Here is a 24,384-nt window from a genome sequence, read left to right on the forward strand (position 1 = left end):
ATAAATAAAGAAATAACAGAAGATTAAAAAAAATAATAATACGTTTCAAAACATTTAGCTGAGAATGGAGATATTTGCATGGAAAGCCCCAATTGCCTACAGACTACACCTTTTAGTGATAACCATTATCCTGATTTTCCTTGCTTCTCAGTTGCTATTTTCTAGCTTTCTCTGGCACTGGGGATTCTGCCAATAAACAATGTTACTACCATACTGTGCTCACCGACCAGTCAGTTCTTATTAACTCAGCCATATCTATCCAAGCCAGTACTGGCAGATTTGCAAATTCTATCCAATCACCCAAAACCACACTATTATAACAGAAGTTAACTGAAATATTTTGTTCATCTCACCATTTTATATTAGAGAGTGGAATAATCAAAAGTTGTCAGGGGTGGTTTACTCAGAAGTTAAAATGTAATGGTAAACATAGCTGTTGTGTGATTAATTAGGCTTACTTTTGTACAGATATCTTTTAAACCAGTGCTTCAGGTTATTCCAGGTGAAGTACTTTGTTTTCAGTATGATTGACAGTTCTTCTACGAAAATTGTCAGTAGACAGATAGGCAAGCACCAACAAGTAGGGCCCCAAAACCACACCTGTTTCCAAAATGCATAATATATGGGGGAAATTAGAACCAGGGCCTCTGTCTCATAAAAATAGCAAAAGAGAAATGGCCAATGGATTTCAATATAGTCTGGCTGTCTGATATAGTGTAACCAGAGACTATTCACAGGTACCCAATAAAAGCCAATAAACTCCTGTTTCTGCCCAACAGAGTTGGTATTGATGCAGGTCTAATTATTATTCAGGCTGTGAACACCTGTTGTCTACCACCAGCTGTGTGATTTCCATACCCTGTCCTCACATACCACAGAGCACCCGGGGAGGTGTGGAGTAGAATGTGATCTCCAGAAACATTGAGGCCTGCAGTGTAAATCTTAACCTATTTTGGGCTGATAATTCTACAGAAAATGACACTACCTCCAGGTGCTGAGCTAAGTGTAAGTGTGATTGGGATGACACATCTCTGGGCCTTTCTAGATATAGAACTGGTGTGGAATTATGAATAAATAAATAATAAATAAAAAACCCGCATCTGTGAATGCAGCTGTTTTCATATCTTGCACATATCCATTTTAGGAGAGTGAGACAAAAACTTACTTTGAATTAAGAGTGTAAATAAAACATGCAATGATGCCACTATAAAATACAATGAACACAAAACTGTTTAGCATTCATTGGGCAAACATTGGTAACCCAAGGAATCATGCCCCTATAGCCCCTATAAACCAAATGTACCCAAATGTACAGATGCCCATACTAGTTAGCTAACACAATTGCTCAAGTCTAAACCTGTGAAGCTTCAATTATAGGGCCTAGCCTGTAATCCAAAAGTGGATTTTTACTGACCAAGCTATTTGAGCCCAAGATGCTGATTTATTATTTACAGTTGTGTTTCATGCACCTCATCTCACATTATACTGTAGATTTTCAAAATGTTCTTCCAATAAAGAGTACAGTATGTGTTTGGTTTAATTACTTTCTTTTCTTTCTTTATTTTCTCTTCTAAGAAACAGCTACATCAGTGTTGTATGTCAGTACCTTAAATGGTGCCTTATTATGAAGGTCAATTTGGTGGGACCAAATGACTGGGCATCACAAATATTCAGACTGTCTGGATCAACACTGAACACTGGTCTCATAAAGCAAAGTATACACAAATGTAACCTGTAGTCATCAGTATTTAAAAATTGTATGTTTAGTCTCTCACAAAGACACATACAAGGGAATTCCCTATCCCTGCCACATCATAGTTTCCCCAGATGTCCTTTAAGTACTCAGTGGGAAAAGACAGAAGGAGTTTCCATTGGTGACGTGTGTGGTGATTCACAGGCTTTTTATTTCTGTACTTCTAGACATTGTTAGACAGCCTACTCATTAGTCAGCATAAAGGCATTGTGCCATAGGGTTAAGGTTAATAAATAAAATAATTAAAAGCTTTATAATTAAAGCTACTATGAATATATTGTCTCTCTGTGCCCTAATTGTAACATGTTGAAACCTAAGTTTTTTATTTTTATTTTAAGCTCATAGATACTGATTGCCAGATGGAAACCATCTGCATTACACCTCTTGAAAGCTGCACATGTTTACAAATGGCCCTCACAGACTCTTGATATGACTCACCCTGAATGACTAATTTTGTTTTGGAGACAGACAGTTCCAGCACTGCTTTGACTTCACACTACATGGCTAGCACATTCAGTATTTTATTGGCAAAGTGTATTAGATTAACCAGGATATTTATGCGCACATGTAAGGGACTATTTCAGCGAGAAGAAACTGAGAAATACATCAGCAACAATTATTTTTCTATGAAATTAGAATAATTTAAATGTATACTCTGTATCCTATCCTTACGGTGGAGTTTGTTCAGTGTATTTATAATTTCAGTTGAATGTTCAGTTGTAATTTCAATTTCAGTTCAGAATTTTCAAATTCAGTTGGGCTTCAGTTAATCTGCGTCAACTCCTCTAGTGTCTATCTGTGCTAAGTATGAAGTCGATTTTGTTAAGAGCAGACATAGTATATTATCGTAGTTTAATAATGTCAACCAGTTTTCAAACACTGGAATCCTCCAGTAATCTGTTAAACTGACGTTCCTCCCTTCTGAAAGTATATGGCTCCAAAATGCATTTGCTTCTAAGTGGATGACTGCGACTTTTCAAATATTGATTCGCAGCCATCTCTGAGAGTGCTTTCTACGCGGCTTTGTAGTGCCATTTATCTCTTCATGAGAGCCAAAGCTGACTCTGCATTGTCCTTGAAGATGAGACATACAGTAGGATGTCACAATGTAGTTGTATATTTGATAACTACAGTATATTTAGAGTAGATGAGGACAGGATATTGGAGTAATTTTGTCCAGCATGCAGAAGTTACCAACTGATTTGATATTCACTGACTCTCTTCATTGATATTTGCAAAATGTTAGTCAAGATTTGACTTCAAATGTGAGGTTCCTTCTAACAACTCCAGCAGATTAATACAATGTAATTGAATTATTTGATTGTACAGTACACAAGTCTGAGAAAGTGTGGAAAGTATTTTAGCAAAAGTTTCTAGTGTTGCCATGGTTATCTCTCTGACAAGCTCATGTCCTGCCAAAGCCAGAAAATTCAAGCAATTTTCACTTAATTGTCTGTCATTCCCATATATGTATGTCCAAGATTTATTGATAAAACCATATATGCAACATAGGAATACAATATTTGTCCTTAAATATCAGTCAGGCTCTGATCTGTTGGTTGGTAATGTAAACATTTGATAATAGACTTTATTCAAGGGGGTGATGGTCTGGGGTGGGTGGTGGGGGTTGCTCTAAGCAGCAGATGGTCAGTCTGTTTTGATTAACTGTTTACCCACTGCTGAGTCAACCTGTGCCATGGCAAATACACCACTCCTGATGTTGTGTGCTAAGTAGATATACTGCTAGACGGGGAACCACAAGCCTCCAGACTGTCTCATCCTCTTACTTTATGTCTGCTTTGTAAGACAAATAAAAGTATCAGTTTGCTTCATCTATGATCACTATTCAGTCTGGAGAGAGCTTTTTGGTGAGTCTAATGAATGTAATCATAAATCAAATAGCTCAATCTCAATAGCCTAATTAGCTGGCAGAACCAGAAAGTAAAGATATCTTTTTCAGTCAAGATCCACAAAACCGTGAAAATATTTTCATACCGTGGGTTTGTTTTTGACTGTTGTACACTTGCTAAGATGTGTTTACATCCATAGAATAAAATGTTGCAGTATGTCACTAAAGTTAATTGATTCTACATCAAATTCAATTACTGACTATTAGTTGGTATGGTTTGTAGATCTATGACACAGATGATCCAATATAACTACCAGATATCAAAACATTAATGCTTTTCTATAAACAGTATTCAGAGGCAGAATTGTGAGGGGATGCATGGGTATTGTGAGTGCGGGGGGGGGGGCTTTATATTACAGCCGTCTATGAAGGTGCTGGTTACATGCGCCCCCCACCCGCCGCCCCCTCTGTAAATTGCGCCTGTATTATATATCTACTTTTTGTTTATGGATCCCAGTATGTGCAATATGTCAACAAGAAGACTTAATAAAACAGTGACATGATTTAAAAACCTGTGCTTGCTCCAGAAGGATATTAGAATTCACACCAGAGGAAGGCAGCCTTTGAGAAACAGACAGAAGAGAGTGGAAAATTACAGCCTTTGAACTCGGTAGTCAGTCTTCCCCGTCTAGAATGGTGCCCTCGGGGTAGGATTTGGATATTGGTCCAGGAGAAGGCAGTCTCACAATCTGTGTCATGCTAAAAGCCAAGGAAAGCATGAGGATCATGCATCACTGCGCATCTGAAAGCAGGCAGATGAAATAACCCCATAACAATGAGCCTACCAAGGGGGCTTTGTGGATTAGAATACCACAATGTACAAATTCAATGGAATATTTTTACTTGCCCTTTTTTCCTTTGCAAGGCATTTCATGTGATTTTTAAACTCCAGTGAAACATCGTCAGATATCTCAAGTTCTTCACTTTCACAGCTGCTTTGTTCTCATAATAGCATATAGCAATGCAAGAACATTTTCCACTCTTGGAAAAAATGGTTCTAACTAGAGTCATATACAGTTATTTTGTTTGTGCCTGCAGGAGACCCCTTTATGGTTCTAAGTAGAACCCTTTGCAAGTGTTCTGCAATGGTGTAATCATTTTAGGGTTTTACATGTCTCTACCAAGAATTAGTTTATGTACTAATAGGTCTACCTATAACCCTATATGAACTGTTATTCCTAGAACATTTAAATATTCTAATGATTCTACATGTACACAATGTTACCCTGAAGGTACCATACATACCTTACTCACCTTACCAACGCACTATTATTTTTGGAAATGCAAAGGGCAGGTGAGTAATACTGTTTTGGTTATGTATTTATTTTATCTCCAGCACATTCACATACAGTTGGCACAGTGCTTGACTGAAAAAAAACAGCCCTGCCCAAACTATGATTCCCTATACTTGTGATATGACAATTGGTTATTGTCGTTGTCAAGACCTCATTATGCCTGAAGAAGAAATGGATGATGAAATAACATTTGAAAAAGTAGATGGATGCTGGGACTGCACGCTTGGAGGTAGACAGAATGTGAGAAAGGTCCAAGACTACCACCATGCTTGCTGGTTTTAGGGTTGAGAACCACTGTCTGGAGTATAGCACTGAAGATAGCTGATGGAGAGAGAGAAAGCAAGAGAAACCATATGATCTTGAACACTCAAGAAAATTCAATGGCAGTTGAATGTGAAGAGTCAAATAATGATATACTGTGAAATATAGAGAAGTAAAATGTTGAGTAAGAGCTGAAAGTGAGCACATGCAGGGATTGCAGAAGCACTAAGGAGAAGCAATGGAAAGCAGGGGTGAGAACAAGACAGTTCACATCCCACATGGAGGGTCTGAAAGCTCAACAGATCGAATGGATTTGCTGTGACTTCCAAAAAAGAGAAATGATTACTAGTGAATGAAAACAATTAGAAAGAAGCATGTGGAGGAAGTCCTGACCACAAAGGCACCACCTGATATAGACGATGCTCATTTTCCCCTTGGATGCGTGATTTATGATGAAATTATATATATCTGGTGGACTGCATGACCCCTGGCTGTCATTTGTAGCACCGAGCACAACACTTGATTTCTAACTGTTAAAAATCCAACAGCTTAAACCCAGCATGTTGCTGAATATAGTGCATACAATAAAACTGCCAAGGCCAATACCTACCTGCTGAGGCTAAATATGTTCCTTGTCTCCACAATAGTTCATTAGCTGAATAGATAGTGTTCTTGATAGTGTTTATGTGATTTGAGTGCCTAAAGTTTCTATGTCTAATATTTAGTTATTTTGCAGTTACATTTTGGTTAACCTGATTGTGCTGGTTATCACTCCCACCAAATGTGCTGGTTACCATGGAAACCATTCCTTCTCTTGCAGCACTGGCGTGCTCTGGACCACAGACCTCCATTATTTCTGCTGTCTTCTGAGTCACACATTTCCTTGACATCATATGGAAAGGGCATTAGAAAAAATGCATATTGGAAAACCACCAATTACCACCATTGAGTGTCTAGGCAATTACATTGATGCAAGTCCTATCTTGCATTTAAGTTATGTTTTAGTAACAACCCTGCAGGTCAAGTGTACCTTTCAGTGTGTTCTAGTGCTATAATGACCAATTCACACTGCTGCCCAAATTCTATCATTGCATATTTTCCCATATTGCTTCTGAATCTTTTTCCACATCCAAACTATAATTTGTCCATATGTTTCTTATTATCTGGTTTGTAAAGATGATGGGTACTTTCCATGGAAAACCCTCAGCCAGATAACCACATGTCCTTCAAAGAAACATCACAATTAACTATATGGGAAGAAGCTGGGTTAATTTAAGCATACCTTTTCTTCTGAGGCTCATAATGATACAGGACAATGTATGTAACCAGGTTGACATTCTGACTTCAAGTAAGCCCAATTCATGAGGATATGCTTTCAGAAAATATTACATTACATTATTGGCATTCAGCACCTCTCATCCATGCAAAGCAACAATGCAAACACATCAGTCAAAAATCAGTAAATTAAGAAGTGCAGTGAGTCCCTAGAAGGTGATAGTCAAGAGAGACAGCAAATGCAAGAAGCACAGACTCAACTCAATCTACTCTATTAAACATTAAGCTAAGCTATGCACACAAGATCAAAACACCCAAGAAGCATTACAGTGCCGTGAAAAAGTATTTTGCCCCCTTTGAGATTTCCACATCCCAAAGGTGTTCTTTCGGATTCAGATCTTGTGACCGGGAAGGCCACTGAAGAACACTGCACTCATTATAATATTCATGAAACCAGTTTGAGATGACTTTTGCTTTGTGACATGGTGCATTATCATGCTCAAAGTAGCCATTAGAAGATGGATACATTGTGGCCATGAAGGGATGTGCCTGGTCAGCAACAATACTCAAACTGGTATTCAAGTGATTCATTGGTATTAACGGGTCCAAAGTGTTCCAAGAAATCATTCCCCACACCATTACACCACCACCAGCCTGGACTGTTGACACAAGGCAGTTGGGTCCATGGATTCATGCTTTTGGCGCCAAATTCTGACCATACCATCTGTATGCCTAAGAATTGGTGAGCCTGTGCCCACTGCAGCCTCAGCGTTCTGTTCTTGGCTGACAGAAGTAGAACCCGATGTGGTCTTCTGCTGTTGTAGCCCATCCGCCTCAAGGTTTTATGTGTTGTGCACTCTGAGATGCTTTTCTGTTCACCACAAATGTACAGACTGGTTATCTGAGTTACGGTAGCCTTTCTGTCAGCTCGAACCAGTCTGGCCATTCTCTGTTGACCTCTCTCATCAACAAGGCGTTTCTGTCTGTAGAATTGCTGCCCACTGGATGTTTTTTTGTTTTTCGCACCATTTTGAGTTAATTCTAGAGACTGATTTGTGTGAAAATCCCAGGAGATCAGCAGTTACAGAATTACCCAAACCAACCTGTCTGGCACCAACAATCATGCCACGGTCGAAATCACTGAGATCACATTTTCTCCCCAATCTGATGGTTGATGTGAACATTAACTGAAGCTCCTGACTTATCTGCATGATTTTATGCTTTGCACAGCTGGCACACAATTGGCTGATAATGACATGATTAAGTAGGTGTACAGGTGTTTCAAAATAAAGTGCTCAGTGACTGTATATATATATTGTTCTTTGCTGAGTCTGTGTTTGAACTCTGTGAACCCTTACACCCCAGACTTGAATATATCTGTGGGGAGATCTAAAACATGCAGAGTACACATGAACACATGACTGACAGGGTGTCCAAACGTATGCACATGCATCATTTACTGTTTTATTTTTCTCAATCTGTTAAATTCATCACATAAAAAGTAATTATGCATGTATATTTACAGCAATACGCTGCATGTCATTTTTTATTTGTTCCCTACAGAGGTTGCCTTAATCTATATTGACATGTAATTCCACCTGGTTTGCCCAAACCTTGCATGCTAATAAAACACCATAAACATGCTCAATTAAAATGTGAATAAACATATTACCTGATATTTATGTTGAACTCCTGTCACTCTGAAAACACATTATTTTAAAATATCTTAATAGTCTATATTCACTATAATCTCTTCGTTTGGAACTGCTACTGGACTAAGTGGTTTGAAAACATTGTGCACATTTTTGTTTTTTGAAAATCAGCGTCATAGGGGAATGAAAAATGTAAATAGGCAAATGTGTAAATTATAAAGCAGTCTACATGTAACAAAAAACAGTCCTAACTTTAAGAGCGTGTGTGTGTGCAGGGAGAGAAGGGGTTGGTGGGTGAGCTCACTACACAAACATTCCCACTGGCCTACTCTGCCTTGCACTCACTGGGGTCTCTCATTAAACGGCATAACAGCAGACAGAAGAGGTGTCTTTGGTGCTTGTTTAGAATTTTAAACATGAATTGTTCATCAACTAAATTAGATTTCTTTATATTTCTGTCTTGAAGCAGGGTGCTTAGTCATACTATGTTAAGATCATTGGTCCCTGAGCTTGGTCTGTTGGCTCTGCTGGTGTAATTAATGGCCCTCTGTCAGCTTGTGAAGTGCTTTCAGGGATTATTGTACCTGACAGGTTTCTATTTTGAGGAAGAACTAAATTTCCACATTTTTATTATTGGTTGCAATCCATATAAATAAGTTTGTTAATCAGTCAGGTCTGCCAGCATAGATATTTGCACCTAGCATTATTTGGTATATTCAGACATTTGATTTATGTAAAATGCAATCTGTGTTTGAAAGTAATATTGATTTTACACAAACAGAAAGCACTTTGTTTTATATACAGAGCATTGTGTCTATAACAATTCAGCATTGAATTTGTGTTACATATTGTGTAATGATGGAGTGCAAAACTTAGTCTAATAAAATCAATACAGTGCACATTGCTTTCCTTATACTGTATATCTCTTATTTGGCTCTTTTAAGCATTTTTTAAGCATCCTTCACCAAGAGACCCAATATAGTGAAAAGATACTTTTGCTCTGAGTCATGTTGATTGCATCACAGGGTGTCGTCCTCTCTCCCACTTTCTCCAACTTTTCATTTTCTCTGTTCAAATATTTAAATAATACCAACATAGCCATACCCACCAGAAATACTTTAGGGTGAAAAAAAGCACTGATTAAGTAGTGATTTCCTGAGTGTAAACATACCATTTAGCACTGATCCAAGTGCTAAATGGTATGTAGCACTTGGATCAGCACATAGGCTTAGTTTGGAGGCATGTTTTACAGGGCTACTGCAGCTAATGAGTCTACTGTCTTGGCAGTGATCGTTTATTTATTTATTTCACCAGTGGATTTCCAAATATGAGCTAGTCCGTGTGATACAGTATACTGTAGTCCTAGCTGTAGAGCACTGAAGGATAGGGGCATAGAGCAGATGGAGGACTGATAGGAATGTGCAGGGCATGGGGAGAGATGGGGATCTACAGGTATGCAAGGGCTATCTGGTTGTGTGAGCATGCTGAGCTAGCATAAGGATTTTGGAAAATGTTTGGGCTGAAGCTCATAGCCAGTGCGTGATAATGTCTTGGAGAACACAAAACATAGCTCAATACACAAAAAAGTACATGCAGACATAATGGTGATTATATTGAGGAAAGAAAAATAAAAGCATTGCAGTCATAACAGGTGATTTCAGTAGAATAGAACAGACTATATATACAGATAACTTGTGCCAATCAAAGTGGTAATATTTTTGGATAGCTGTGCATGTTGTGGCGAGTGGCAGCAGCTAACGGGCAATAAAGGGACTAGACACAAAGCGCTTGCTTTGCTAGCCAACTGGCCTGGATTTATTTCCTGCCAAAGACAGCTAGCAGCTAACCCAAGGTTGTAAATGCTGCCTCACCAACTAGCTCTCCACCTACAAGCTCTGTTTTCAACTCAGCCCTGACCTGAATGTGTCCGTCTCCTAAAACTTCTCCCATGCAACCTCTCCACACACAAAATTACCCACCCACATATTGTTGGGAGGGTATGTCTGGCGAGGGGCGTCTGGAGGAGGGCTGAGCCGTACCCTGGTAAGGTGCCAACTGATTGCGGTTCAACACCACTGTTCACCTCCGTGGAGCAAGCCTCAATCTGTAGAAAAGCTGCTCCAGGACCTCACAGGGCCCCACCCAGGCACTCTGCAGCTTAGGGTACTTCCCCTTTGTCCTTAAACCCACACTAGGTCACCCGCCTGAAGTGTACCCTTTTTATGTGCTGGTCATAAGCTCTTTTCTGTTGTGTCCCTGCTGCCTCCGCAAAGGCGTGTGCTGCTTCTAACCTCTCTTTCAGCTGATTGGCATAATCAGGACCTGCAGGCCCAGATGGTATGTCTTAGCCAAATAGGAGAGAAGGTGGCATTCTGGGCTCCTGGCTGTACTTTTAACAGGTTGGGCGTACAGCCTGAAGTCTCTTGTGTGGTCCTTACCGACTACCATTGCCCCCAGGGTCCTGTTAAACCTTTCTAAGTTGTGACTCTGCGGACTTAGTGTGTGAGTGGAAGATTGAAGATTGGCAATTGCTTACAAGATTGGCAATCTCTGCAAACAGGTATGACACAGAATTGCATCCCTGGTCAGAGTGTAACTCCTCCAGGACCCCAAATCTGTTGAACATTCCCTCAATGAGAGCCTCACACACAGTCGCAGCCTCCTGGTAGGGTACAGCATATACCTCCGGCCATTCAGCGAAATAGTCCATAGTGACTATTATGAAGTGGTTTCTCCTGGATGTGCGGGTGAACGGTCCCAATATGTTAACCGTGACCCATTCCATGGGGGCCCCAACACAATACTGCTGGAGTGGAGCCCTGCTCTGACCAGTGGGACCTTTACGGGCCATGCAGGGGTCACATTGCAGACAGAATGCCTCTACATCCAAATGTCAGGTGACCCAGTAAAAAGACAGGTGGACCCCTAGCTGGCCGTGACTGGATTACAACACCTCAGACTACCGACTCTTCTGCACCACTACATGCCACCTGTCCCTCCCCATGTCTGGCTTTTTTCACCTTCTTCACAACACTCCATCTTGAAGGCTCAGGCTCTCCCACTGAGCCCATAAACCCTTTACTACCGGACCATCCACTGCCACCTCAGGCCATTTAGGTTTCCTCCCCCCTCTCAGCCAGTGGAGGTGTTCCTTGTGCCCTGGGTGGTTGCTTGGTTTGTGACATTGCGTTCAGTAAGGCGTTCAGATCCATCTCTTTCCCCGAGGATCTGTTCCACTTCCTGTGCACACTCCAGCGCCTCTGGAGCCTCAGTGTGTGAGGGGTTAACCCAGAAATAAAAGCCTCTTTTGCCACTGTTCCTCATTTAACTCAGGGAATGCTTTCTGTGCTAAATGGTGCAGCTCATCAGTATAAACCCCAAATTTTCCCCCAGTCCTTCGCTGTCTCTCGTTGAATCGATACCTAGTAGCTAAAGAAGAGGTGTGATCACTGAACTGTCTCTCAAACCTAACTTTCATATCAGTTGTGTTTCTAGTCCTTAAAGGGCTACAATATGTTTTATTAACAACAAACTACCGGAGGATAATAATCATGTTTCTTTCTACATAACTAGGTACAATGTTACCAACATTTAACCTATTTTTATATATGGCTGAAAGTACATTTACGTTGTTGGCGAAGGAACCTGTCTGATAAAAGGTCCTTGAACGCTAGCCCCTAAAAGTGGATTAAATACTGAATTTGTTTTATTTATTTATTTAAATAAGGTGTTAAACAAATATAAAACTGAGTAATGACTATTATTTTGTATGAAACATAGTAGTGAAAGCTTCAGCCTAAAGTTACACCTTTCTGGTCATTATTTCTATGTGAATTTTTTCTGTAAAATTGTTAATAATGACCAAAATAAATTACTTCTACTATTACTACTACTACTACTACTACTATAACACCAAAGATAGCACTCAACATCTATAACTGGCTTGCAGTTATTTCAAAACGATGCTGTATTATCAATATACTTTATGATAACCTGTACCGGGGCGGCACGGATGGTGCAGTGGGTAGCACTGCCGCCTCACAGCAAGGAGGTCCTGGGTTCGAATCCCCGTCGGCCGGGGCCTCTCTGTGCGGAGTTTGCATGTTCTCCCCGTGTCTGCGTGGGTTTCCTCCGGGTACTCCGGTTTCCTCCCACAGTCCAAAGACATGCAGGTTAGGCCGATTGGAGAGTCTAAATTGGAGAGTGTGTGAGTGAATGGTGCGTGTGCCCTGCGATGGACTGGCGACCTGTCCAGGGTGTATTCCTGCCTTTCGCCCAATGTATGCTGGGATAGGCTCCAGCCCCCCTGCGACCCTGATCGGGATAAGCGGGTTCAGATAATGGATGGATGGATGGATAACCTGTACCACATCACGGCCAATCAGATAAAAAACTGTGGGCCATGGCAAAAGTGCCATTTTTCTTTGGCTGTTTCCCTTGACCTGACCTGGTCTGTCACCTAAAACTTCCCCCCTGCAACCTCTCCAGACACAAAATGACCCACCCACATACCTAATAGCATTAATCCCCTACAGTGGCATCTCCCTCATAAATCCCTCTGTAAAACAATACAAATGAACTCCCCCAAGAACTCCCACCCTCTCCCACAGTCCCATAACCCCAGTCACAGTGTTACAATATTCTGTACAACAACATATAAATAAATACAGCTCTGTGCTGTCTGGCTTGAAACTGATAAACACTGAACTATAACTGAAAACTTTTGAAATTTCATCACGTGTTGGCTATTTGTTTGGTACAGGCCAGTCATAAAACAGCCGAATAACGGCAGAATAAAACAAATATTTCGGATGAATCCGAACAAAAAAATGTATCTGTGCGTTTTTCAAATGGTATTTAACTATAACAAGTACAGTCTGTTGTTAGTGGCTCAAGTCTTGGCATAAATTCAAAATTCTGCAGTACCCTGAGTTCGAGTTCACTACTGTTCCTCAAATAACCTTGCTTTAAGACCTAGTGACAGACAGTCTGAGTGATTAACCAATCAACGCCGAATGCAACGATACAGTCTTCTTCCCATTGGACCATGATTCGCACTGGGTTGCCCTATCATAATTTCCACTTGAATAGATTCTCGAATAGGGGGCGGGGCTTACCTTAGCACTTCATATGATTGGTTCAGGCGGTGCAATCAGACAATGTGGGACCTTGAGTTGACGATTATTGTCGAGTAAGCAGTCTAGCAGTACTGCAGCCACTGAGGAGGAGGAGAAGGAGGAGAAGAAGAAGAAAAAAAAGGGGGGACTTGGCCTTAAGCCAATAGCAGCAACCATCAGAATTAGCTCATTGTTAAGAATATAGCTGGCTGGCTACAGACGTAGTCAGTTGGTTAAACGCAGCCTTGGGATGGGTGCTTCCTCCCAAGGCTGCAGGCTGCCCCCTTTTGAATTTGCAGTCATTTTTCTTACCAACCGGCGTTGTCCGGTTTTCTGTGTCAGTAATGTAGCTACTGCATTTTCTAACTTGCAGTAAAACGAGAGGTAAGGAGCCGGTGCCTTTGTAAGCATATCGACAGAGAAAAGTCATTGCTGATTTAGTTTTTTTTTTTTTTTTTTTTTTTGCTAGCTAGTTGGCTAGCTACAATCAGTTTACCGAATAGCTCGCCCTCTTCGGTGCTTGATTTTGGGCTACGTTTCGCTTCACAGAGCATAAGTTCTTTATTTTTAGCTATCGAACTGGGGGATTCAGCTAGTTATCCGTATGTTTTTGCTATGTAGCCAGTCAGTCAACGTCACTTTCGATCGCTGTTTCTTTGTGCAGAAAGAATAGCAAGATTAGGTGGATGGCAAGCTAGACGACTTTACAAAGTCACCACAAAGACCATCTTGCTAGCTAGCAGTATACTCATATGACCGCTTATGTTAGCGGTCTGGATTCTTTGTTCTACATAGTAGGGACATTGTGTGCATTTGCTGATTGTGTGATATGAATATGATTTTTTACCGTTTTATCTTTAAATGCATATACTGTCTTGCCGGTTATTATTAGTTCGCTAACAGCCGGTTAGCTAGTAACCGGGCTCACAAGCCAGCTATTTTGCTCTTTAAAACGATTCGGTAAACGCAATGTATATTATTAGCTAACGTTAGCTAGCTACATCAATTATTTATAAGACTACTAAGCCACACATTATGTGTAAAATTATGAAGTAATTTCTGGCATGAGTGTGTGAATGGGTATTATTCACGGGTGTCTAGGTGCTATATTTGTGCAACTGTGTGATGTCATTAGTATCGAATAGCTCGTTGCTGCATTTGACTGTGTCCTCAGAGCAAGTTCAACATGAAGGAGCATTATTATAGCTAACCAACGATGTCATGTTTATTGAAAGTCAGGAGCCTTTTATTGTGTAAATTCACGTCTTTGCCCGGCAGGTGCAGTGCTTGTAAGGATTGTTGTGTCCTATATTTAGACACACAGACTAAGACTAAAGACAAAGATTAAGTCATACATAACCTCTTAAATGGCTCGCTTACATCTATTTCATATTGAAAATGCTTATGCATTAGTGCATCCACAAATGCATGCATTTTATTTCAGCATAGACCAGTCTGTTCTGGAACGAATCCATATTTCCCCACGTTCCCATCTATAGGCACATCTGACACGTATTAGCGGTGGCTTTGATTTGAAAATATACCGTCTCCTTTGTCTTGCAGAATTCTGTCCAACTGCTTTGCAATCAAGACGCTGCAGTCCTTGTACTGCTACAGAAGATAATGGTAAGACTTTTTTTTTTTTTTTTTTTGTGTTTTTGTTGTGTTGTGGTTTAAGCATTAGGTTGTACTGCTTCATAGATCTGAACATTAAAAAAAAAAAAAATTATTATTGCACCTCATAATGGTTTTATTTGCACTCCAATTATCCATGCATTTAGAGATAGACATATTCTCAATGAAGAAATTAATTGAGTGAATAACTGCTTTTAGATCTAGCGGTTACAGACTTAGTAGATGTGCATAGCAGATTGAGTGATGTCCTGGTGCATCCAAACTTTTTTCAGAGTTTTAGTTTTCTTCGTTCTGGTTATTAATCTGTGACCCGGGAAAATAATTTTGAGACGATTTGGGTGTAGCATGCTTGGAATTTGGAGATTTGCATTTACATTGCATTTGCATTTACATAATTTTACCACCCACCCCCCACCCCACCCCCATTAATCACCAGTAAAACTAGTGATTTGATCAGTAACATGTGATTTATGGTTTACTTGCCTCACCTGGCCTGCGCGCCCACAGGCTGCTAGGGGGAGTATGGTTGCACTTGAAAGCGAGGAATGTCTGTGTCTGTTTGGAGCCTGCTCAGTTGCATGCACACAGTGTTTTTCCGTTCAGGTCTAGGCTATGCTGTATGAATTTTCCCCCAGCCAACCGCTTGCATTAGGCTGCAGTGTCCTGATAAACCTGCCAGTTCCCCTTGATTAGAAGTGCATTGTAGTTTTAAGTGAAGCAGTTTTATCGGGTTAGGACAAGGACAAGTAGACGTGTCACGTGCTGCAGTGCTTCTTAAAAGAGCGGTGAAACGTAAACAGTAACCTGTGGGCGTTTCCAAACGTTTTCAGCAAAGGGCTCAATCCCTCGTGCAGCCGAGGAACGCTTGGCTTCACTTTGCCAGGAGAGGTCATCTGAGGATGTTCACAGAGTCTAATGACCTCAGTCTGGGAGCTAGTGTTCTTTGGATTATAGACAAGTGGCACATTTCTTATCAGATTTCACAGCATTGCTTATCTTGGAACGCCAATAACACTCCTTAAACCTATAAACCCATAGCATAGAATGTGTTTTTTGTATTTTATTTTTATTTATTTTTTAAAGAAGGTAACATTTTAAACATCATGTTTTATGCTGGGTAGAAAGTCATGGAGAGTTTCATGTGATCCCAAGCTTCATGTGCTTGTCGGTCTACTTTGTGAGGTCCTTGCTATTACCCTTAAGTAGCCAAAATGGATTTGAAAGGTATGTACTCTGAAGGAAGGACTAACAAGACAAACAAATGTTTCACTGGATAACCGTAGCTGTGTTTTAACAGAGCAGTCATTCTTATTCAAAAAAGGAATTCTAAGGAATGTCTGCATTTAGTTTTTAGGGTGTAACTGAATGTTTGCTACTAGCCAAGGTCTGCAGTGTCCCACCTACTGGCTTTCTGTGTAGTTTCTGCTCCGCCTCAGCTGTATAAATATGTGCCTGTATCTGAGCGTGCTGAGCTGCTGAAGGCTGCAAGTTCACTGAGTTCAGACGCCCTAAATGGCAGACTTACTGTGGAAAGAAGGGGAAAAAAATGGTGTCCTCCTTTGACTGGGCTTGGAGCAGCTCCAGACTGCATTCGCATGAGTGATAGAGTCTGGTTAAGAGCAGGTGGTAGGCGTAGCGCAATGACCTCATTCATTGACTTAAAAAAATGAAATTAAATAACTACACATTCCACATGAGGAGGGCATTTTCTGTGTAAGCCTCATGGTGCATTTTCAATGGCTGTTATATAAGTAGATGGAATCTCAAGACTCCCTCCAATGTAGGCATTTACAGGGTCTTAAAGCCTGAATGTCCCTGCTTTTCCTCTTTTATTTTCTGGCCTTGCTCAGTTAAATAAAAGTAAAATACATATGTTTTTGGGGGGGAGAAAAAAACAACAGTTGGTTGGAGATTAGGCTAGATGGTCTGAGCTCAAGGCTATCTGCGGCCTGCAGTAGAAGTGTATTCAAGAGCCTTTGTCTTCTCGAATACCAGACCTTGCTTTAACGGTGAAAAATGTGTTTTCAACAATGAATCTGCCATTTATGGAACATAGGAGGCTATTTCTGACTACTGGACATGATTTTGAGTGTTTCTGGTATATTTGAACAACTTTGTGGGTGTATGCATTTGGCAGATATAGACATGTTTACTGCTACATTCTTTACAAGAAAAGGACCTCTGTAGCTTGGATTCATAACCACATATTCTCTGTAAATTCTTTGTCTTGTAATGCTACGTCTGACATCATCTTTCTCCAACAATTCCTTACAGACACAAGCTTCAGCTTCTAAGAGAATCCAGCACTCACCATGGAGGATTGCCTGAGGTAAATTATGCTCATGATGGGCTGAATTTAATTGCAGAAGCTTTAAACCACAACAGATGCCGACATGGAAAGTCATGGAAATGATTAGCTGTTGATGCACTACCTGACTGATTCAACAGTCCTTCTGGCTGCCTTCTGTTGGATCAATATTTATGTTACTTACTGCACATGCTGAAAGACACTCAGCACCTTGGCTGTGTAAGTTAATAATGACATTCACTGTTAACTGCATTAGGGATGTTCCCGATTTCGAATACGGTACTTGGGAAAGCACAAATGTGTTTTATACGAATATTTTCTGAATTTCTTCACTCCTGTATTCGGAAGCTTAATCATGTGTAATCATGTGGCTCCAGAATTTTTGGCACCCTTGATAAACATGCAAAAAAGTCTTACATTTTTCAAATAAAAATCAATCAAGAAATTGGTTCCACAAATATGCCATAAAATATTTAGCTTGATTGTTAGCCATCTACTTTTGCATAACATGTTAGTCTGTTGCCATTCTTCATTATTGTAATGTAGAACAATGACTTGAATGCTTTAATATCCCAACAGTACAAGTGTCGATGATAAAAAAAAAATACTAAAGAACTTTAAAGGACCTTACTTCTCAAACAAAGTAACAATTCTTCATATTTTGATATGATTACAAGATATTGGGAGGTTAGCTTGCCTGCTAGCTATGTTAGCTTGCCTGCTAGCTATGCATCTAATCAGTTTGTTTGGCTATTAAGCAAGTTTTCCCTCTTCTCTATCCTGCTGCTATAGTAATAGCAAACTACTAGATCAGGGCTAATACTGTAACTTGCCATTTGTTACTGTGTAGTTGTATAGAAGTTTTGTGGTGAAAGGTAATTGCATAATCCTCACAACTACCTGATATGCAGTATATCATTCTTTTACAGTTTAGAAAACAAGTTTGCTGTATATAGGACAATGTAAATACTGTGTTTAATGGACTTTTATAACCATAGTGTCTTTTTGTATGTATAGGGCTGTTTTCAGGTTCCCTCCGCTTGCCGGACCGAAGGGGAACACCAACGCAAAATCAACATTCCTTTCAAAAGACGTTGGATGAACGGGCCTGCAACTACACCGATAGATAGAAAAAAATCTATAAAAATGGTATCCTCCTGTACATTTTTATTTCCTGTATCATGTATCCTCCATTATAATTCTTAAAAAAAAAAAAGTAGTGTGTGAGTATAGATGAGATCATGACACACATGGGATCTTCTCTCCCTTTATGTTCATGTAATAAATAACGTGTAGGTATATTTGGGACTCTAAGCCTTGATGATGCATTGTTTTTTTTGGTTGTGGAGGGGAGAGGTAAAACTCCAAATGACGCAAACTCGAGACAGACCTGACAGCATCAGCGATCCTACAGTTCGTTTACTGACCCCACAGACGGGCCTCATTTGAGGCCCTCTAAACCCTTGCAGCAGCATGTCTTCCACTCGTCAACTGTTCGCATTCAAATGCCTGGAACCTTCTCTTTATGTGTACACACTCTTGACAGTATTTTACTGAGGCTGAGAGTCCCCACCTTCCATTTAGTTACTAAGCGCTTTGTAGTGTTAATCTCTTTTTCGTTTTTGTTTTTGTAATTTTTTTAAAAATATATCTTTGCTAGTATAGATCCATATGTTAGACATGTATGTTGTGATGTATAGAAGTAGCTGTAGAAATGCATTGTTTCCTTGTGGTAAGTGACCGAGATGCTGCCACGGATTTGAGACACTGATGAATGGTGCTATTTTGGACTTTTATCTGCTCCTTGGTAAGGTAGCTCCGATGGGTTTTTATTTTATAATTTCGTGTTCTAAGAAGGTGTTGGTTCTTTGTCTGGTTGTTGTAATTTGGTCTGGATTGACTTGTTTTTCTGTTGTTTTCTGTGCGGCTTTCACATTGGGTGTGTAAAAAAAAAAAAAAAAAATTAAGGGATTTTTGAAAGGCTGGCGGTTTAGATAAGAAATGGATTACATGTAAATGGTAAATGTAAGGTTATTACTGAAATAAGTGAGGCGTGGGAGCAATCACAAAACTGCAATCATAATACTATTTTCCCTTTAATACCAAGATGTGCAATTAAATGGATGAAATCTAGTTCCCAGCACTAGGCACTTTTTGAAAATGTATTTTTCTTATTTTAAGTATCATAGTTGAGTGACCATGTGGATACCATGAGTGCATTCTTTTCCCTTTTACATTGAATGCAAGTCCCATTTCTGAAACATTGTTTAATAGACAATAATCTGTCACAAAGCAATCACAAGGAAAACTAGGAAAGACACCAGCATTTATGAATTGAAAGTATAGTAGATTTAAATGGCTTTGTCCATGTAATGTAATATGCGGCTTAATGCAATTTAATAAAATGTGATTATGAAATATAGCATTTAAAAGCTGTATGAAAGTAGGATCTATAATGCCATCCACTCCAGATGTGTGTGTTTGGTCCCAGGTGTGTCTTACTTCAGGGTTTTCACATTGCTGCACCTATTTGTACACCAGCACAATGCTTTGCATACCAGAAGTATGACTGATGTACTAAATGATCAAGATGCAGTTTCTAATCAAGGCAAAAATGTAGCGTGAACTAAACACAGGACAATCCTTTCATGAATGTCTTTTAAGTGATCAGTCATACCAATATACAATACTTGAATCATTTTGTAAGTAATCTTAAGAGCATCCTTGAGGGGGGGAAAAAATAAACCAAAAAAGCTTAATTTTGTTTTGCTAGTGATTTAACATCAAAGTAATATCATCCAGCATTTGCAGTTTTGTCTTTGCTTCCTATTAATTCATACCATCTACGGTTCTAAATGATAACCAACTTGAAAGCCCACCTTAGTTTCTTTGCTGTCTTCCGTTTTTTTCCTCAATAGTGGGGACTCTCCCAGCTTGTTCTGATCTTTCCCCTGATTTTTAAATTTTCGACTGCATGCTTTTTTCCCCTTTTTCTTTTGTAATTTTTTTTTTTCTCGTTGAAATTGTCTTTGTTAGATTAGGAATGCCGGCTGACTTGTACATAGCCAGTGACTATATTAAGCAGGTTCTGCATTAGTTAGTTGAGGTATACTGTGTCTGAGGTAAGTTGTGTTTGGTTGATAAATACCAGCTTTTGTAACTGTGATCTTTAAAAAGTACTATAAGTATCCTATGTACTTTTGCCTATTTTATCAGTAGTTAAATAAATATGCAAGCTCTTAAATTGGTGTCAGTCTTTTTTATAATTTGTTTTATTTTTTCCTCTGTGACTTAAACCAAAGTAATCCATTGAATTATTTTGACAATTTAGTCATTGTGTATAAATTGTTAAGGTTGACTAACTAAATGTTTGCTGGGATTATCAAGTTGCCACATACATGATTTGGTAAGAAAATATTTTGAAGGCAATTGTAAGCCTACAGAAAATACTGTGGGCAAAGAATCCAATGTACAATGGACATGTAACCTCACATTGCTTCAACATTTGACTTTTGCATTGAATATACATTATCTGATCCTTTCCCTCCCAAGTGTGTAGTATTTTCCTCAAATGAAATTAATGCATGTTTAATGTGTTTTAAACATTTAGTTTTGCTTCAGAATGCCAAAAACAACCTAGATCCAGCCAGTGCTTTGCAACAACTCCTCTGAAGAGAGATTAAGGTTGATTTAGCGGCCCATCACAATTAAAGGTTATTGATATCAAAACGACACCTTTCTATATTCCACTATTACTTTTACATCGGCAATGAAAGTACTGTGTATGTTGTTGCTATTGTGCTTGTATGCAGTTGGACTAGTTTGTCCGCAATCCCACAGTCTAAGCCAAACAAACAAATAAACAGTTGGCTGTGGGTACAATTTACTGAAAATAAGCCTGTAGAATATCACTGTCAATATCCACATAGTTATCCACAGTTTACTGAAAAGAATAGTGCATGTACAATGTATTAAAAAAATCATGATAAAATTCTTTACTTCGGCTTCTCTAGAGAACTATAAAATGAAACTGCTGGGTATCCACAATTGTTTACTGTGGTAGCTGGCATCTGAAGCAATTTGCAGGATTGACATGATTTACTAAGCTGAAAATCAAAAAAATTGCAAGTTTGAAGGACTTGAAGAAAGTGAAAAAAGTAAAAGACACTACTATTTTTAAACATTTTATCACCAGCAGCCATTGGCTAGGTTAATACTTGTTCGGAATGCCTTGAAAAGCTTAATGCTGGAAGTGGTGTGAGTGAGCCTCTGCTAGTTTTTGGTGTGTTACCGTACAATTGATTCATTTAAGTCATTGCTTAAAGAGTGCCCACACCTTTTTGCCAAGGTCTTATTTGGGTGCTGACTGTAAGGAAACTACAAATATCTGCAGACACTGGCCCTCCAGGAATGGTGTTAGACACCTTTGCACTAAACCAACCTCCTGACTGTCCACTCTGAGGTCATTAAGATTTGATTATACGTTTTGGAAAAAGTTTGGGTTCTGGCCCCAACGACAGAAACTTCTTGTAGTTTGTCTCACCCCCTTTCCTCAACAAGGGGCCAACATCTCACTATATTTTCAGATCTCATCCAAGTTTCTCTGGTTAAGAGTGTCCACTGAATGAATGCATAAAACAAATACAAGCTTAACCTCTCACAGCTGGTGTTCTACCAGTGAAATGCCACATTCAGATTACACCCAAAACACCCAAATTCCTTTGGCCCTCCAACTGACCTAATTCTTACAAGTTTGTCACTGGAAGCTAAAATCTAAATTCTACATTTGAGTGAACTGCTGCATTCCATTTTCAACTAATGAAAACAATAATGCTCCTCTCCTGCTCCTCGGTCCTTCTTTTTTTGGTTTTGTCTCATTGTAGCAATGTGTAATCATTGCACACACCAAGAAACTTCACCTTCAGACAATTGTCTTCTCACTATCCCTCTCTTACTTTTCCTCCATTTAACAGAAGGTTAGTCTTGACTGACTTTGTCTATAACGAGACATCGGTTTAACGTTTTTATTAAGAACAAAAAGACTTTTTTTCTCCTTATTCAAAATTATTACCCAGCATTAACATAGTCCCTGGAGCATACTCAGGCATGTATGCTCCCTGAAGGCAAATTCACTATTCATTCTCACGCTCCATAGTCCTATTCTCTTAAGCAAGGCAAAACAAAAAAATCCTCATTTATTCTCCGGTGCCCAAGAGTGACACAAAAGATATGTTGCAGAAGAATAACCCTGAGTGTACTGTACTGTGCACATGGAAATCGACAGAAATGACAGAAAATGTGACATGCCAATGTGCAATTCTTCATTATTACTAATTCTTCATCCACTTTCTTTCCCCTCGTGGTTCATTACCATGACCATCAAAGGGAATGGTGATGGAAATAGTCTGAGCTGGATGAACCCAGTATCCTCTTGAATGCAATTCTAAATGGTGTTCTTTGATTCACTAGATGAGAACTCACCGAATTATGTAAATGATGGCTTGTAATTCTTGCTCCATGACCGGAACCTGCTGGGTATCTGTTTCTCTGTTAATGGATGGGTCTAATCTTTTTGAGTGTACAGAAAGCAGACTCAGATCTCAGAGACTGTTTTAAATTAAATGTCAGGATTAGGGCATGGCTCACAAGTATCTTTGTGTAACAGCAGTGAAATGGATGCTCTTGTAAAACAACGATCCCTTCACTTACATTTCCACCGTTCCAGAATGACTAAGCAAGTTTGGAGGAAATGGGGGTAGGACTATTCTGATTACTACATATTAACAAAAATCTATTTAAAAAGAACTAACCAGAAAATATAATGCAGTATGATGCTATGTTGCATATTTCCTACCCGATACAACTGACATATGCATAGCTTACTCACATAATCATTTTATTACAATATGACAACAGCAATCTTCAGTATTTATACTGTAAATGTTAAATGGTCGCATTACCAACAGTGAAATATAAGATCATATGTGAAGGGTATGGTCTACCTCCAGTTTTGAAATGTACAGTTAAGTGTAATGGCAGTAGAGTTTTCCATGAAGATACTTATGATGCCAGTTGTTCCATTTGTAATGGGCAGATTGTAAGGAGTTATCCTGTTTACCCAGGGCCAATTGCTACCGGCTATGGTGCTCTAGGGTAAACAGGAAATGTTTGTCAGGGAAGCAGACGTCCTGGAAAGAAAAGGTATACTGTATGTGACACAAACATTACACACAGGACATTAATCTCCTAGCCCCAGTCCAAATCGGTATTGTAAAAATGCAACAATTCCCCCCTTCCCTCTCCATTTTCCTTTGAACAGCTCCAAGCACATACTTTAGTAATTGGGGATGATCAGCTTGATCTATCAATTAATTCATTATGAATATTATTAATTATTATGCTACACAATAAAATCAAAGTCTATAGAGCAAGGGTGACAAAGCTGGAAGTCTTTCAATAAACAATGTTATTGTTATTCCAACTATGATAGAATTCTATAGATTACATAATCATATGTATAGAATTCATATAGAATTGTATAGATCATAATCCCACCATTCAAAAGATATAGCCCCAAAGGAAATGTATCCAACAACTGACCATGTCCATGGCCAAGACAAATGGGAGATCCTCTGACCAAATGCCACAATCCAGAACTTCCATCTTCTATTGAAATCCTGCAGTTACAGAATTCCTAATTTGTTAAAACCAGAGGGATAAATGATTTGCTGTACATTAACAATACATACATTTGACACACTCCACTTGCAGCTTATCAAAAACCACATAGGTGGCTTTCTTCATGGGAGAGAGCAGTGACTTGGATCCTGTTTCACATAGTCTTACTATAACTGAATTGAATTGCTTATTTTTCTGTACTGTAAAGCCTGATACATTTAAATCATAATGGCTGTCTAGTCTATGCTCTAATTGAAACTGCAGTGCAGTCTGTATTTGGACAATGACACAGTTCCAAATCCGATGTGCTGGAGCACAGAACAACAACAAAAATTGTGTTACTGCCCAAATAATTGCATATTGCACTGTATATCCTCAACCACATTTTCTCAAGCACTACATTCTTAGTCTCCTTCTTGGTGTTTTGTATGTACTGCTATGAAGTAAATTGTGGTTTGACCACTGGTTGTGACCCTAAAAACTCTGCATCAACTCTTTGTT

The 24,384-nt window shown here is 39.3% G+C and overlaps 1 long non-coding RNA gene across 1 annotated transcript; it reads left to right on the forward strand.

Annotated features, from left to right (window-relative positions):
- Positions 1–13,324: 13,324 nt before the first annotated feature.
- LOC133105523 (uncharacterized) lies at positions 13,325–20,449 on the forward strand. Its single transcript, XR_009703861.1, has 4 exons — positions 13,325–13,646; positions 14,826–14,888; positions 17,172–17,226; positions 18,223–20,449. It is a non-coding gene; the product is annotated as an uncharacterized LOC133105523 (long non-coding RNA).
- Positions 20,450–24,384: the final 3,935 nt, after the last annotated feature.

Source organism: Conger conger, chromosome 12 (genome assembly GCF_963514075.1).
Source record: "Conger conger chromosome 12, fConCon1.1, whole genome shotgun sequence".
NCBI classification, from domain to species: Eukaryota; Metazoa; Chordata; class Actinopteri; order Anguilliformes; family Congridae; genus Conger; species Conger conger.